We start from the raw sequence: 19,139 nt of genomic DNA, 5'->3' as shown, positions 1-19,139 counted from the left end.
TCGTTGCGAAAAACGCGTCAGAGTCGTATAATAAAAGTCCAGGGTGCCTGCAGGGTGTGCAGGGTTGACATTCACCGCGCCGCCCGAGTTGATATGCGCACAATATATTATTATATTATATATGCTATACAGTGCGTACTCGCGATTGTCTGCGCTGACGTGATTCCAACTCCCAGTCACCCCAACCCCCCCCTGTCACCACCCATTTAACACCGAGAGACTAACGACATCGTTTCGACCGCGAGACTCGATGTTTTTACAATTAATTTGTCTCGAGCGCCCGCGCGATGGTAAATGATTTCGTCATTAATCACACACCCTCCGGTCCGACGGCGGCGGTAATAGTGGACAAAGTACTACTTCCGCGGGACGAACGCTTTATACTGCCACTATTACTAGGTATATACTACCACGACTATTACAAATATTTCTACTTATACCACTACGACTACTACTATACTATATCGGACTCTATAACGACATTTTAATACGTTTTTTAAGCGGTTTAACGAAGAAAGCGTTGAATAAAAAAATTAGCCCCACCGAATTAAAAACCGTTTTGTCCGGTATTAATTGGTTTGATCCGATAGGATGATCCCTTTCATTAGCTAAGTAGTTTTTTTAAGCCTTATAGCTATATATAGATCTCGTACGTTGCGATTAGCTCTTTCGTTCGTTCTACATTCGTTTGTCGTCTTCGCGGCAATGATCGGATGGATTTCGACGACCAACGGTAGGACGCGCGTGAAACGACATCGACGACAACAGCGCGGAATAGTTTTTGTACGGTGGCGGCGGCAATAACGTACAATAATGACAGTCATAATAATAACAATAATAATAATTATTATTATTATTATTATACGAAGAGTGCGTGTGCGTAATGATATAATATATAAAACCGGATAATGGGATATACCCGACCGGATCGGTCGGCTGCAGCTAAATAATAATAACGATAAAACTGCGGGCGGCGGCAGTCGTTTGCGCCCCGCTAGATCCACGAGTACGTCGCACAGTCGTGTGCGCGGGGTGCGCAACCCTGCGATGTCTTTTCTCCGGGCCGGCGATATCTCGCGCCCGACCTAATGTGAATTATAATAGTCACGTAACGATTAAAATTAAATCCCATCCAATGGCCGCGCCATATCATACATGCGTACACATATAATAATAGTCGTCGCGAAACAGGTGCCATACTATGTACGGCGGTGCCGTGCCGTTAATACCCACCCTCGTTTGAGTATGTGTGTGTGTGTGTGTGTGTGTGTGTGTGTGTGTGTGTGTGTGCGCGCACGCGCGCGTCACACGACGCCTATAAACGGTCTGAATAAACATTGTTAACCGCGCCGGGGCCCCGTGTATAGGGCCGTGTTTATGGTAATCGTCGTTAAGCCGGTGCGCACGGCGTTTCGTTTTGATTCCTCCAGAGCACAGGAAGAGGATTTTCGGACACATACTATCGGAGACTGAGAGAGAGAGAGAAAGAGAGAGATAAAGAGGAGAGCGAGAGACGGGTCGATGGCAGTGGCGGAATGGGGTGTATAATGTGCGTATATATTACACACACCCACACACACACGAGACACAGAGAGAGAGAGAGAGAGAGAGACACATAGCGACGATCGTGTGTACATATTATATATGTCAGTGTATGTGTGTGTATAAGAGGCCCCGCGGTTCTCTCGCGAGCGCAGCAACACATTGAGATAATGGTTTTAAACTAAAATGATGTAGATATCATAAACGGCGGCGGTCCCTTAGTTCTGTTGTTGGTCGTATACCGGGGACATAATCCCTTCTACGCGGAGCGCCAGAACGCATTATCGTAATTAATGACTTTTGTTTGAATCCTTTATTAAATTTAACGCCTGAATATTGTTATGGTTATTTTGCCCAGGACCTTTTCCAGTGGGCACGTCGTGTGCGGCGCTTGTATGTGTATATGCTGTGTGTGCATGTGTGTGCTCGCGTAATGTCCAGCCGGACACGGTGTGTGTGTATGTGTGTGCGTGTGTACGCGCGAAATTATTATTATTATTATTATTGTTATGGCCGTGTGTCCGCGCGCAACGGTTGTTTTGCATGGAAATCGACTGTACGGTACCGAACATTAGACGGTTATATCCACCGCCGCCAACTCCATCGGCATCACCTCCACCGACCGACCGACCACCGTTTCTCCTCGACGACTGCTACTTCCACTTTTGTGTGTAGCGTGTGAACATATAAGTATGCTTGATTGTGCAGCATAGTGTGCACTGTGTGAATACACTTCCACTGTGTCCAGTTTCACAGTTACACACCCGCGACGGATTTCAAACTTAATGTTTCGCTCGTCTCTCCGGACGACGTGTTTTTCATAGAAAATTACGACGTTTAAACCCAACCGTGGACATTCGTATCAACGGTTTCATGTTACGGTATATTATACAAAAATTAAATAATACAACTTTTGGTCACCTACATTTAAAGTTCCCAGCAACCTCGGTCGGTCCTACGAGTTCAAATTAATTTCGTTTAATATGGGTGAAAGTATCTACATAAATATCTTAATGCCGAACGCCAAATGCTCAATTTATACATTATTATGAAATATTAAAATCGTTAGTATCGGCGAGGTAGTTTTTTCGAAGCGTAATACATTTGTTAATACAATATGTTAATTGATGTCGATACACTACAAAATAATGATGAAAACAGTTGTTGAGATAACTACGAGATAACAAATGAATAGTTATTTTCATATCGTGTAAACTATATGGAGCAGCAGCTCAACCACAAAAATAAAAAATTTCAAGATTACAATTTATTTTATGATTCAGTTATCAATTACGATTAATTTGAGTCATATAAGTTATTTAAAGTTAATATTATTCTATATTCGAAATTATTTTTCTAACAATATTAAATACATTGAAAATATTGTTATGGAGATTTCAGTCAGCCCCGTGTTATCAAATACATGACTAAATAAATAAATAATTTATTTAGTCATGATCAAATATTTATATATTTATTAAATGCAATATATTGTAATATACATTTTCTTTTTTACTTTAAACAAAATTTCACTCTAATTTTTACTATCTTAAAATTGCATTCATTGATTCATGTTATAATATAATATGATATATTTATATACAAATCATAGCACTTGATGTCATACTTTGTATGTTTTAGAATTTATTAACTTATAACGAACCCTACTATAATAAATAAGTACATAATATTATATTAAAATCGAACATGAAATACTGGAAAAACGGCCACCTTGACCGTCGAGTAGCTAAATTGCATAGCCGAAACGCCGTGACATATATTTATATTATTGAAAGACATTAAAATACGTATTTTTATTTAACAAAATGTTTCTTTATATTTTTTAATTGAATTTGATAACCTAACTATTAAGTGTATGACAAATTTGATTTTCAATAAAGTAAGGTTTATTGAATTGAGGAATGTATTTAATTTACATACAAAAATGAAAATTATAATATTATAAAAATATTAAATTAATAAACTCAATTTGCTTACCTATAATATAATAGTTTTTCATAATCAGACACGAAATAATATTAAACGAAGAATTATTGAAGTTTAGATAAACATTCATAAAAAAATGTTTAGTCAAATATTTTTTTATTTAAATAATGATTCAACTATTCACTACAACATATTGATTATATATAATGCGATAAACTGCCGGGTCCATGAAAATAATACCACAATACCACAATAATACCACAAGGCCATGCGGTGGTGGTTTCATATTATTGACATACAGGTATTCATAAAATATAATATTATTAACATTTTTTCAACTCATTAAAATATGAAAATAATTTAAAACACGATAACAACATAAAATGTAACGTGACATCAGTGACATCAGATAATACGACATGCAATGCTGACCAGTCAGAGATGTATGAAATAAAATATAATAACTTATTCCATTTTGTGGCTCTTAACACTCGCTTGATCGGCTCGCGCGTTCTATTTATCATAAATGTTATCCAAACAATATTTTCTTCATCGAGAACATTTTCATTTAGTTTTGCGTTCGATCAACACTATAAAATCATTATTATTCATTCGAAACCGACCCATATAAAAAAAAATTATTATTATTATTATTTAAAAATTATCTGGGCTTGATACTACTGCTTTGAATAAAATATACGTGTGAAAGTAAAAAAAAACACACCTTTCCAATATTGTTTGTTTCTGCGCAACGATTTACGATTCCGATAAATCATTTTGCTGATACACCTTTTCGAAGTGCGCTCTCGTGAGGTAGACGTAATTTTTTTTTTAACTGAGTGCTAATTACGGCAGTAACACCTAAATCATTGCAGACTGTGGCGGTGAAACTTTGTTACAGGAACTGATAAGAAACTGATACAGCCTTGATTGCACATAATTCACGTTATACCTCATTAAGCAGCACAGGGAACCTTCAAAAAAAGTATGAGAGAGGGAGATGAGGATGCGACGAGTGAGAGAGATAGAGAGAGATCCGAGCGACCGAGTTAAGAGTCAAGCAAGGTGTAATCGGGCCGCGTGATCAAAACGGAAAAGAGAGAGGAGAAATCGACGTGAACCCGTCGGATGACAAATGTATATTAAATCCCAACTAAAAGCCATTAAGGTCCCACCCGCTCCTAGCCTAGCAGTTTTGCTAAAATCTTAGCACCCCGTGCTCTGTACTCGCCGCACAAATTATTGTTTAAGTTTCTCTCGTCCGGTCCATACACTACCCGAGCGGTGCACAGATATCCGCCCGGCAGCCGCAGGAATTCGCTCGCATCAGTTTTGCCTTCCCCAACCCTCCAAAACTTTGCGCCTTAAATCAGATATCTTTCGAGTTGTACCCAATACCGTGAATTATGACGCATGAAGATATTGGCCCTCAACCTCTCCGCCCCCCCACCACCACACCGCTCACACACACATACCCTGCGAGTTGATTTTAACGACCTTAGTTGGAACCGTTCAACAATGTGTGTAATATAATATTCAATGCGCTCACCACCGGTGGCGGTCGCTCCTTAAAAGTTATATTTATATGTATATATATATTATATGGAAGTCTTATTGGGACATATACGACGACACCGCCATCGTCTTGGCAAAACAATATATACATCCAAGCGCTGCTGCATTCCTCGAAAACACTGGCCAAAGATAATATTATTGTAGACCTCGGTGTATATAATATTGGATCCCAAATATTTTACGTATATCCGGGGAATCCTATTATTTTAACCCGAACACATATCGCAACAACAATAATCGCCAACTAATCGAGTCGATAGAACGACGTAATAATAATATATATTCAAACCTAAGTCATAACGCCCTTCAATGTGTTACGGTCGGATGTACACACACGCATAATATAGAACTTTGTAGTCGGTTAAGTACGGTGCAAAGCCGATGTTTAAACTATATTATTAATTACGCGTAATAAACAACTGTATGGTTTTTAAACAGAAATATTAAAAAATTGTTTTTCAATTCGTTAATCATCCGCATCGTTCAGGAAAATATATTTATGTACAGATAATAATTATTATTTTAATATCAGCTGTTAATATTTAATATTATTTAATTTTATATTACACGAGTCCTGAAGAAAAAAAATATGTGACAAAGAAAATATTTTCTTAGGAATATTATGACGTTTCGTTCTTCTTTAAAATGTTATTTTCGTAGGTCGTATATTTATGTTAAACAAAACTTTTTATTTTTATTTAAACTTTGAGTAATTCAATTTGCTCGACAATTGTTTTTACAAGAAAATTACTGGAGAGTTGTTGAGTCTTTCAGTGACAGTTAAAAAAAATACAAAATACAAAATTCATCATTCAACCGTGGAAACTGTCGTCACTGCATGCAGAAAGTTCATTAACGCTGTCAATCCAAAAGAATCGTCTAATTTATTATCTGACCGTCAAGAAACGTTTAAAAAATAATCACCCAGAAAAAAATTACGGAGGCAGTATATACAACGGCGTGGGAGTTGATGGAATAAAACTTTGCCAGCTGTCAACGTAACGCAGTTGACATAAATAAAATATTAAATTAAAAATAAAGAAGAAGACCGCCGTTGTCGTTCAGTTACTAACTAATTATTCAATTTTTTACTTCGCTGTAAAAGTAGAATGAAGGTTCTCGAAGTGTATCACAAGTCGGTTTCGTTAAACAAAAGTTTGATTGTATAAAATAGTTTAATACGGCCTCTGAAATTATTATTTTTCTCTTAATACAACATTACGTGTTATTATATTTGGTAGTTTGAATTTTCAGTATCTAAAAAAGTTATCGTTTGCAAATAGTTGCTTGTATACAAAACACAAATCACAAAATATAACACATTACCTATTGTATAAATCATTAAAATTATTTGGTTAATATTAATACTATGTTTGATACTTATAATATTATTATCTTTATTATTTTAATACGTTCGTTTTATTTTCGCCATGGGACAATATAATATATGTGATATTGTGATCGTTGACTGGACAATGTATATCAAACGTATGAAGTTCATTGATACAGCAATTTATTCCAAAATCGAGTAAAAACTGACGATCACGTTTTCCTTTTTCACATAGCGGATCCGAGGTTTGGGGAGTTCTAAAGTTTAATATACTGCCATGAATACAACCGGTCAATGTGAGTAGGTGCTACAATAAAAAAAAAAAAACTCAATCCATATTATCCTAAACCGAAATACCTGTTATGAGCTTAAAAAATTCTTCTTTTCACTGCGTTGCCGGGGCATAGCCAGTTGTCGAATACGGAACGACGGACTGTAAGTAAGCGCCTGTGGCTTCACCGAGAAGCACAAACGTTCGTCGAAGCTGTACGTTTTTGGCACTGATCGGTGCTCGGCCAATTTCTTTATTCTGTCCGTAGCTTTATACTTGAGCGCTGCTTGTGATATGCCCGTCCTTGCTTTGGGCAGTACAGGTAGTGGGCGCACCACTCGAGTAGTTGTTTTCCTGGAAGTGCTAAGGCCCTTTGTGAACCACGGAAGAGGGCGGCGAACGTCTGCAAAATATTAAGTACGATATTATAATTAGATTGTGACGTGAACGATTATACAATAATAATATTGTGTGGGTTCCACATTGTAGATAGTACTAAGGCGGTTCCCAAGTGGAAATGTTTCGCGTAAAAAAAAAACTATAAATCAAGTGAGAAAATGCTGAAATCGCTGCAGGTCGCTGCATGTACTGAAATCATTCTGCGTACGTATTTTTTTCCATTAATCAACCGGTATTATAATATACTTATAACACGTTCAGCAATTTTATTTACAATTATAATAGTATCACAGAATTATTAATTATTATTAGCTATTCTGTGATGATATTATAATATTATCATTACATGATTGCTGCTTATGAGTACATTTAGCGCCAGCGGTAAGATCCGTTACCCCGGTAGACGGCAACCATCCGACTCGACGGTTTCAACAACGACGCTATCGGGTCAGCGAAGTTTCCATTTCTTTTCGATGGTGGACAAGGACAACTACCAGCGCCCAATCCTTGTCGGACGTCCTGTCGAGCCATCTCGATTGAGCATGACAATGCGTCGAGACCGACAGCGGCCCGAAGAGGAATGTCCGCCTTGTCAACTATGTCATCTATCATCATGTGATCAGCTGTGTCTGCGGACAAGACTTGGTCCATTTCTTTAGCATCGCCACAATGTTCGTCCAAAGTCTTGCAGTCCATGTCCTCGAACTTTGGTATTAATTCCATCATTTTCAAATAAAGTCGAACTTTGAATAAAAATAATATATATAGTTTTATGTGATATATCGAACTCGGTATAATATGGTAATTTAATTATTTCTCAATGATATATTTTGATATTTATTTTCTTGTGACTATTAATGTGTAACTATGGTGAAAATATTTTATTTTTATTCTTTAACGTAACGTTCTTTAAGAAATTCATATACCCAACGTCGCCGTGACTCCTTATAATGCTGTAACAATCGTAGGTACATAATATTAAACCACAACGGTTTAGCAGGTAGTCTTCGCTATAGACATTACCAGTCAGAAGTTTAGAACATCAAAGTACATTTGTATTAATTTAAAATCCGATTTAAAATACTAATTATTCCTCTTGTGAAATTCATCACGTCATTGGCTTGACTATTAACTTAATTAAAATATTAACATTTCTAATCAAAATTTACTTAGAGCTCATTTAACCAATTGATATTTTGTCCGTATATTATTCACATTATTCATAAAATGTATCTTAATGAAAACATTCAAAATAATATTTAGTTTTATATCGTTCAATTTCGAACACGTTCAGCGTAAATTCAATGGCCAAAAAGTTACATAGACAAAAATAAATAAATTTATAGATTTTTTTTCTTTCTTTTAATCATACAATCTATATATCAGTGGTAAAATAAGCATGAGTGGTTATAAAATAACAAAAAAGACATCATGTTCATTTGCTGAAGAAACCATCCAGTGACAGAATTTCGGCCATAAATTTAGATTGTCATGATTATAGTAATACCCAACTAATTACAATACCAACCGCGGACTACTGAGAATACTAAACAGTTTCAATCATTTCGAGAAAAATGTTATGATTTTGTTACTTTATTTTCAACAATTACTGGAGTTAATCTATTTTATCGTTTCGTATAAACGACAAGGGTACTCAGTGACCCCAAAAAATAAATAATATCGTAGAAGATTATACATTTTAATTAAACACCCTATGTAATTGTTAAGCTATCATAGTCTATACTAGCGGCTTATAAATAAAAAAAAAAAAAAATTAAACACTCATTATTAAAATATTATTATGGACGTACAAAACACAGATTGCTGATGAAACGTAATTACGTATATTTTAGTGGCAATACGCCACTAGGACATTGATAATTTTTAATCATACAGTTTTACGAACAAAATATAGTGCTCCACCGCACACTAAGACTTCAGTGAACCTATTAAAGATTTTAAAATGTGTACACAACAATGTACCCGTTTTGCCTACATGACGCGCAGTCCAATCACGAAGATTCTATAGAATATATTCGTATTTTAATATAGAGTAAAATTGTACCTAACTAGTTACCTAAAATCACGGTTTTATATTTCAAATGTTTTACGAGCACAATTACATTAAACGTGTTTAATCCTTTTCGCCAAGCTTAACTATTAGTTTGGTTTGCGATCATCATTTTAAAGGCAGATAGTAAGTAATAATTACTTATATTTACTTAAATTATTATTTTATAATTTACGTCCCAGACGTACTCGACATGTAAAAAATGTCTGGTTATTCGATTAAGGATCATTGTATATTATTATTAAATATGCTATATAATTTATATGTAAACCATTAAATCAAATTCATAAAACTAATTTTTAATTAAATTATTATTCAATTCATATTAGAAGATAAGTTTTTTTAATTTAAAAAAACAAACACTAGGTAATTTTATTTGCATAACATCCGAGTGTATTTCAAAATGTTTGAAATTCCTTGTCTTTTGTTCTATTATCGGTAAATACAGACTTCTGTATACTCATTTCTAACAACTTTGGTGATGTTTGGTGTACCGATTTGATCACATCTATATTAACAATTCAATTAAATTTATTTTTTACTTCATGATTACATTATTATAAAAATATATTTTTAAAGCTCTATATAAAACAAGTGTAGGTCTATTGTATTTTGATAGGCGATATACATACTCTCATATAAATAAAATAACTCATATGTAATTTTTTTTTTTTTTTATTGGTCTTGAAATCTATAAAATTTCTGCTTCGACAACTTGGTCATTAGCATGTTACTATAAATAATAGATACATAATATTTATAGTGGGTAACAGATCTAAGAATTAAATACAAAAAGATACAATAGAAACAGTTTTAGATTAGTTCGTTTAGTAATTTGTACATTGAAAAGGGGTTGACTAGAGTAGCTTGAGTAATTTGGTTGTCTTAAAGAATTCGATGGTGTTGATCTCATTTTCAGGATTTGGGCCTAGACTTGCTCCAATTTGGTGGCTTATATTGAGCTCCTCTCTTTGTTGTATGTAAATTCTACATTCTTCGAATATGTGTTTTATTGTAATTGTTGTGCCACATGATTGGCATATTGGTGGGTCTCCTTTGATCATTATGTACTCATGAGTTAGTCTTGTGTGGCCAATTCATATGTAATTATAGTATATATAACTAATCATATTTCAGGTGACGAAAATATATTTTTTTTTAACAGTTGAATGATATTTTAGCTTACAGAATTGTAATTGATAAATACATGATTTTAGAAGGTCTTTATTGTAATTGTGTTATTAAAATTTTCATCGTTGTGATAAAACATCGGCAACAGATTTACTGTATAAAATGTTTCTATAAAAATCGTTAAAATAAAAGGAATCATATTATATAGTTTTGTTTGTTTTTTTATTTGTATAATATATAAAAATACAATCAAAACTTAAGTTGGTTTGTCTACGCCTTCATATCGTTTATTAATCCAGTATGTTATACAATCAGATACTTTAGGCTGGTAATGAAAGACTTATCGGTGTTTAACATGACCTTAACAAATAATTAAGTTGCCGTCAAAACATTTTCCGAACTTTGCTCGTCAAGATTCGCGAACAAACGACGTGCATGTATGTCATAATAATAATATTATATTTATAGGAATAATAATTAAACACGTACCCTGCATCGGTTGAATATATGTTACCGTTTGTATGCGTCAAAATATAAACTATTACGTATGACCGCAGAACGAAACGCACCGACTGGAATTGATTTCATATATTATAATAATAATATTGAAATATCGATACACAATTTCTTCCCGTTGGTAATGACACGTATCGCCCTTTGGCACCACCGAGTCTAAACATATAGGTATGTATAATATATCATTCTCTAATCCTGCGATCGCGTACAGTGTGTGTTTGCGTACCTACGGGTGTGGTGGCAGTGGGTGCGGGGGCAAAGGTGGCATCGTTATTATTATTATTATTATTAACCCTCCTGCGCGCGTAAAGTCCCCTCGTCCTCTCGTCCGACCAAGATGGCCGGCGAACGTCGGATACTCACTACCTACCTATGTACAGCTAGCTATACACATAATATGCATAATATTGAAATTATTAATAAAGGCGTCGACGTTTTAAGTCCGGAGGACGTGCCGCGAGGGCGAGACGCGCGGCAAAGGCTTGGTTCGCGTGTAGGCTTGTCGTGTGACGTCGTGGCGGGTGGGCTTGCGGTTCACGTGCGTATATATATACACGCGAGATTATAATATAATTATTATTATCAATATTATGTGTATTATTATAATATATTAGAAACGTCGTCGGCGTAGTCGCGTTGTTAACCGCAGGGGAATCGCTTTGCTAATTACGAGGTGTCTACCGTTAATCTGCGTCTCGTCAAAGAGTATAATATATTATTATATAAGGTATATGGTGTGTACAACAAAGCTCCGCGCGAGTACCTTTACCGCACCTAGCCAGCTATAGATATTATAGAGAAATGGGCCATCAGTGGGGGTGGTGGGCGCTATGAAATAATATATATATATATATACTATTGGTATACCTCTCGTGCAGGTCACTATTGTGCGTTGTTAGCGATTCCGTTTGGGGTGCCGAGATCAAACGACGACCGTGGCGACGGCGACGACGAAAACGACGACCACCACCAGCCATTGCTGCCGTTATTAATTGATATATCAAATATTCACGCAAACTCCCGCCGATTTCCTTCGAAATTGGGTCACCGCCGCCGTCGGTCGGTCTCCTCTCCCCGGCCAATTCGTATATACGCCCGCACACACACCCACACACACACGCCTACGGGTATGCTGTTCAATAAATCAACCAGCCTCGAAACTGTATAATAACGCGCGTGAAATTAACGTCACCGAACTTGCCACCCACCCCCTTCCACGAGCAACCACCTTAGAAGGATCTGTTCGTTAATTATTACTATATAGGTACGTGTATGTGTTTTTACCCGTCCTATACGCGTAACACGTGCCGCAGGTCGTACTCGGTAAATACTATGGCATTCTATGACAGACACAGCGGCGGTTTCCGTTAAATTGTGTTCCAAAACTCGGATTTCCTGAAAATTATGTTTTTTTTGTGACGAACACCGATGACAGCAGTGGTGATTGTTTTGAATGACTCAATTCGGTTTACATTTATCATAAAGTATACCTACCTCATATATTATGTCTCGCATTGTTACAACCGTTACTCGAGTTCATCACATATATTATATTTTGTTAGTAGCGGGGGGGCAAGGGGCATTAACAGCTGTTTCGTTAGATTTTTAAACCCCACCGCATTCCGACTGCATAAACTGAATGAATCCGTTCCTAACCACGCTGTATATAATATGCAAAACACCATTTTGTCCCGATTTCTGGTCGAAAAACGTGACAACCGTTGCACAAAGGTCCCACCTTCATACGCTTCCAGAAAAATAAAATAGGTCGCCGAACTCATTCGGGACAGCCGACGACGACGGTCGCGGTTGTTTCGTATAATACAACGTCGTTATTAGTTATTATATATTATTATTATTACATCGTGTCCAGCGTGGCCGGTCGTGCGTTGTCGTTATTATATTATTATTAAGAAACCATATGTTTGCCGGACCGGGCACGTACGTATCTGTAAATCTGACACGGAGAATTAAGACGGTTATGTCTGCGGCTTCGGAATGGGCCAATTTCCGCACGGGACCGTTTAGGATATATATATATATGTAAGAAAACCGGGAATAAAGAGTGCGTGGTGCGACGGAAGATGCACACGTGAAGAGAAAACGAGTACGATAAAATAAAATATATATTATTATATAAAGGAACGAGAAATATTATTGGAGTCGCGCGGGACGGCGAAAAATAGACAATCAACCGGGGTGTACGGCACCAGATGGGTCGCCCGTTTTGCCTTCGCGTCTCACTCACGTCTCTCACCCACCCCCGACCAACACTCACCGATCCTCGCAAGACTGTTATACGTGTGTGTACGAATAAGGGCCTCGGCGATATTCCCTCGTAAACTCCGCCGCCGCTCTCAAATCGCCAACGTCACCGCGTTCCTTTATATGGATGGTAATCTCGGGTACGTCGTAGCGCAAACTTTGCAACAATATTGGATCGACACGATACTACGATATTATACGACGAGCACTACCGCACGCACACCTATAATAAATACACATATATATTTATGTGTGTGTATGTGTGTATGTGTAGGACTTGTTCGGCCCACTTCCCGCCGTGTGATTGGTTATCCGTGTGCAGGGCGAGAGGCAATTTGTTTTGATCGAGGCGCGCGGCGTGCGCGACCGGAAGTCGGACGAAATTTGATTTAAGTTTCGTAGCGCCTTTATTGCACGGCATAGCGGAAACGTATTGCGAGTGTCGTCTGCGCTGGATATTATTATTATTATTATTATTATTATTATTATTATGCGCCGCCTGTAAATCGAATGCGTTCCTCCCCGTATATACCTATAGCTACGCGTTTTCCAAAACGAAATTCTCCTAAAATTGAAAATAATAAAAAAAAAACACATACATACATACACACACGATTTCCAATAACCGTAAAACGCGCGTTGGGCGAAGGTACGACGATTGTGTTTTTTTTATTTTTTTTTAATATCTCACGAATATTTCAAATATATTCAAGAAACGTCTTTCGATCATTACCTAAATATTGTATACATATCAACATACACACATACATACATACATACATACATACATACATACATACATACATACATACATACATACATACATACATACATACATACATACATACATACATACAACATGAAAGTGTGCAATAATAATACACATAATATTATGTAATACCTGCACAATGATAAACTCTATCGATTTCATATAATTTTTTATTTATTTGTTTTCATTAATGAGCAGCGGGAGACTTCAGGGTACCTACGCGTATATACCTTTCAAACAGTTATTGCACTTACGAAATTTGTGTTTTTATGACTCAGCGTATATGCACGTGTAACGCGCGGAACTATCTGTATAAGTTTTAGGTACGGAGGATAAAAAAAAAAGTTTTTATCCAGGTCGTAATCACATAGTTAGAGACCGTGTTTAACAATGTCCGTAGCGCATTTCAGAATTTTTATATTCGCCCGTTGTATAAATTATACGCTACTGCGGCGTTTAAGTTTTTATTAGACGATAAATAAACGTCATAAAAAAAGAAACGTTACCTATACGCAATGTTGTTGCACGGTAGGTACTTGACTCTATCGAAAGATTTTTTTTTCATCATCAACGCTTTTTTGTTGTTATTGTTATTGCGAAAGTATAATATGGGTACTTACTAATTAGGTATCTACCTACCTATCATGACGTACGGTTGGATTATAAAAATAATTCCATACGCGTAATATCGCACCAATATACCGGGCACAGTACCTAGACTAATAACGATATTATTCTTATAATCCATCGATTAATATTTGTTATTTATTTTATGAAGTTAAAACTATTAAAGCTTTGTAAGTCAGTACTTGTAAGTTTTATGACACGTAAACGATATGGAACGATTCATATGATTTGGTTCTAATTCCATTGGGCAGTTGACTTCTCTTCTTTTCCATAACAAGACAAGCTCAAGGTTCGTCAATGTTTCGTCATAAACATTTCATCATACCAATAAAAGATTTATTTTTTTAAATACAAATTTATAAATGGCATTTTTTTTACACGTTCACATTTTTTAAATTTAAAAACCTACTTAATAAGTTATAGAATAAAAAGGTCAATTTGAAAAAATTGAGGTAAAAACTCACAGTACTGATTTTTCTAAAATTGTAAAAAGTTAAATATTACTTTTCATTATAGGGAATCATGGACATGTTAATATTTTAAACAAAAATTAAAGTGTCCTTGTATTGATTTATTTTTCAGTTGGAAAATTCAGAATTACATTTTGTACAAGTATAGGTACTTGAGAAAATTAATTATTTAAATTAAAATTTTTTAGAAAAACTAACACTTTAAATTTGCTTTTTTAAATTGATAAACAATACGATACAAATTAATTTGTTTTTAGTATCGATAGTCTACAAAGAAGAAAAATTAAAGTGGCATTCTTACAAAGAAAAAAAAATTAATTAGAAAATAAATTATTGCGACTGGGACAAACACGTGAGGCACTTAACGTTTGAGGATTTTAAATTTATTTTTTCTGCTGATACCATTAAACAATAAGCCTTTACTGAGAGTAAATATTTAACCCATGTTATCCTCGTAACAGAAAAAGTCAGTAATTTAAAAAAAAAATTATAATCTATAATTGGGTCACATAAAGATGTTAGGACATGTTAAAAAGTATATTATATTATTATACTGTTGAATGTATGTGCAGTATAAATTGTACAGATGATGATATTTATTATTATCTGTATTTGGTCACCGTTATCGCCATCTAGCCGGAATATTCGAACTATACGGTGACTACTCGCAATTTTGTACATTCAGTGTTAGCATTGGAACAAAATATAATAGTGAACAAGTAAGGTTTACTGGTAAAAACTTCGGGATTTTTTTATTTTTAACTCAACGAACCCACACACTTATCATTGAAGATTTGTTCTAAAATAACATTAAATTGTTCGTAGACTAGTCTCATATTTCACTCACCCTGCAGCACCGAAAACCAGTAAAAGCTGTCAACTCACTGTAACTACCTATCGTTTTTATTACTAAAATACTATATTTAATAGTAAATTATCATTTATCACTTATTGGCTGTTACCCACCCACTACCCCTGCAGAAGAAACTCAGAAGTGACACCTCTCGATTCCTCTTCGTCCTTCTTCGTCACACACTCAGTAACGTTATATTTTTAACTTGCTTTCAAGTACAGTTTATACTTTCGATTCTTCTTCGTCCCTCTTCGTCACACACTCAGTAACGTTATATTTTTAACTTGCTTTCAAGTACAGTTTATACTCTATAGTACAATAGAACATCTGTTAATTTAACGTATTTTTTCGTTTGGTTATTCGTTTGTGGTTTGTCGTTCGGTTGTCTATTATCATAATATTATTACAAGTATGTTTCTATTTATCTATACTATTGTCACTATTTATTGAGTATTGATCTCATTCAGTAAGCAATTAATTAAAACTCAAGTGTTGGCATGCAATTTAGATGAACGAATGTTATTTAAAAAACCATATAAAATACAATTAGACTCATAACATCCCCCCAACCCACTGGAGAAAAATATTTTAATTTCTTCGTCTGTACAAATTTTTCTAAATTGAGATTTACCAGTATATATAATATTAATTAACAAAAAATATATCAAATGCAACAACGAAAAATTATTTTTACAACACTGTGGACTAATTTAAATGATAACAATTTATTATTGTCTTGATAATATATTTACAGTGACGATAATTAACGTAATTAAAGTATAGTTTTGCTTAGAAAGATAAATAATGTCCGTATTATTAAGTATCAAAAATATGATAGTAATAATATAATAACGACCATAATTTTAATTTATGCATTTAAAACGAAACAATTTAAGCTCAGTAGAAACAAAAACTGTAGAAATCCTATCGAGACAATAACATAAATTATAATTTCAACTCCATAATATGTCTGCATGTGTAAATTATAATATTATTTCAGTACTCGTTATTTTTTAGTAAAAGTACGTCTAAATTATACGTCTACTACCGTATGTACCTAATTAATTAATCCATATGTATAATATTCTAATAATACTGTAGTGTGATCAATTTAACACAAAACACTAATTATTTTAAAAACTGTATTTTTTTTTTACATAATTTTAAGTCATTAAAAAACAACATATGAATAACATTTTATATTATGAAAAATATATTTTTATCCTTATCATTTTTTAAATCAATTACTTTTTTTAACTACAGTAACACGCATTTTTGATTCCTTATTTCAAACCAGTATATTATTTATTATTTGGAGTACTTCGATACATAAAAATCAAATTTAGGACGTGTTGCTTATGAGTTATAACTTATAAGTACCTATATTTTAATGTTTGAGTGGTTAGTAGTGAAGTGGTACAGGGACCAACACCCCAACCACCAACTTGGTTGATTACTCTGATCATCTAAATTCTAAATACTCGTAACTACTAATTTCTTTTTCTGAAATTCTATTTTTATAGATCAAAATAAAAATAATAATATTTTGCTTAGTAATATGAAAATAAAAATGTATATTCGCATTCAAAAAAGTAAAAAAACTTCAAGAATAGTAAAAATTAAAATGTTTTATCCAAAAACGTTGTTTTGTAACTGCACTTACTTCAAATAAATATTTTCAAAAATGTAATTGTTTTCTAAAACAATGAGTGTTCTGTGTTAAATTGATATAACCTCGCGTGTGTGTGCATATTTTTTTTTTTTTTTTATTGATCCTTAAGCCCGGCATTGGCATTGACTTAAGCAGCATCTATGGCCATTAGCTGGTAGTAGGGTTGTATTATGGTGGTGGTAGGGTTTTAAAGTGGTGGGTTTTTACACGTGAGTGTTTTTGTTTGGCAGAATTTTTGATTGGGCACCCGTAGGTATCTGCCATGCCCGGGTGAGGGATGGCGGTACTTGTTCTCCGAACACCGTGACTTGCCCGAAGAAAAATGCCGCCTGTGACCAAGGAATCGAACCGACGCCACCTGCGTCGCAACCGACGCCTTAGACCGCTCGGCCACTCCGTCCCCCGTGTGTGCATATATAGTATATATAATATATATTATATGTGTGTAAAATCCAGGAAAACCTAAAATGCGCGCTTTACACTCTGTGCAAGTATTCGTTAACTTAAGAATTACATTCATTCACTATATATACTGAGGCGCGCATTTAGAACTTTTTTTTTTATATTTTTCTAACGAAAAATGTCTTAAATAAGTCAACTTGTAATTTGAAGAAGTTTCTCTAACAGTATCTTAACGACCGACGCGCCGTGTCGGGTGTGGCAACACTAATCGCATTAATGCAACTTAATGCGTTATTATACGGTGGGGGAAATTCTAATTTTTACGCGAAAAATATTTTTTTATTCGGATTTCGAGATTGTAAATTTAGGGATCACCGCCACAACCACTACCACTATATAGGTGCGCATATATATACCTAGAGGGTAATTATCGTATTCCCCTTTTTTACCCTCTGATTAACGTTAAGTGTTAGTTACAACGTCACCAATCAAACGATGGTGACTGGGGGAAGGGTGGACCTCGCACTTTTCTCCAGCGGTCATTAAAAATTATCTTAACGATTGTTAAATCCTCTTATTTATATGCGCACGGGATTAACACTCATTATACGCTCCGGCTTTGGTGCCGACAGTGGAGGAGTATAATTTCGAACCGACCAAATCCGTATAGGTATAATATGCTATTTTTATTATTTAAATACACACAACGGTATAAACTATATATAATAATATATCCAATAGCCATCGTCATATATAGATCGTTCGTAAATATGTTAAACAAAGATTACGCTCTTTAACACAACAATATTATAATGTCGTGTGCACTACTATAAAACCACACCCAACATTTACCCAATTCAATACGAAAATATTAAGTTTTCCGTTATGAGCATCGCATTTGTGATATGGAGAGACAGAGACAGAGTGTGAGAGAGAATTGCCAAAGGGGATAAAATATAGTCCTGCTATATTCATCCATCGCGGAAAAATATCGGTGAAAATGTGTTGTATTCAACAAAATATTTGGAGTGCTTTGAAAATGCTGTCGACTCATAGTAGGTATCAGTGTAATATAGATTTTAAAAACGAGCATAAACGTTTGATAACCTATTTTACAGATGTCGCTTTTGAAAGTTTTCAATAAAGGTTTGCCGGGAAATCAGAAAAACCAGCGACAGAAGTTTTTTGTTGTCATTGTAAAATTACATTCATATAATGCGTATATAGCACCTCCACTGCAGGATTTAGTACGTCTCTATTCGTGCGTGCGTTATATGAAAGCACCAGACTTCCGTTTAA

The sequence above is a fragment of the Metopolophium dirhodum genome, chromosome 9 (genome assembly GCF_019925205.1).
Source record: "Metopolophium dirhodum isolate CAU chromosome 9, ASM1992520v1, whole genome shotgun sequence".
Lineage (NCBI taxonomy): Eukaryota > Metazoa > Arthropoda > Insecta > Hemiptera > Aphididae > Metopolophium > Metopolophium dirhodum.
This window is presented reverse-complemented; position numbering follows the sequence as displayed.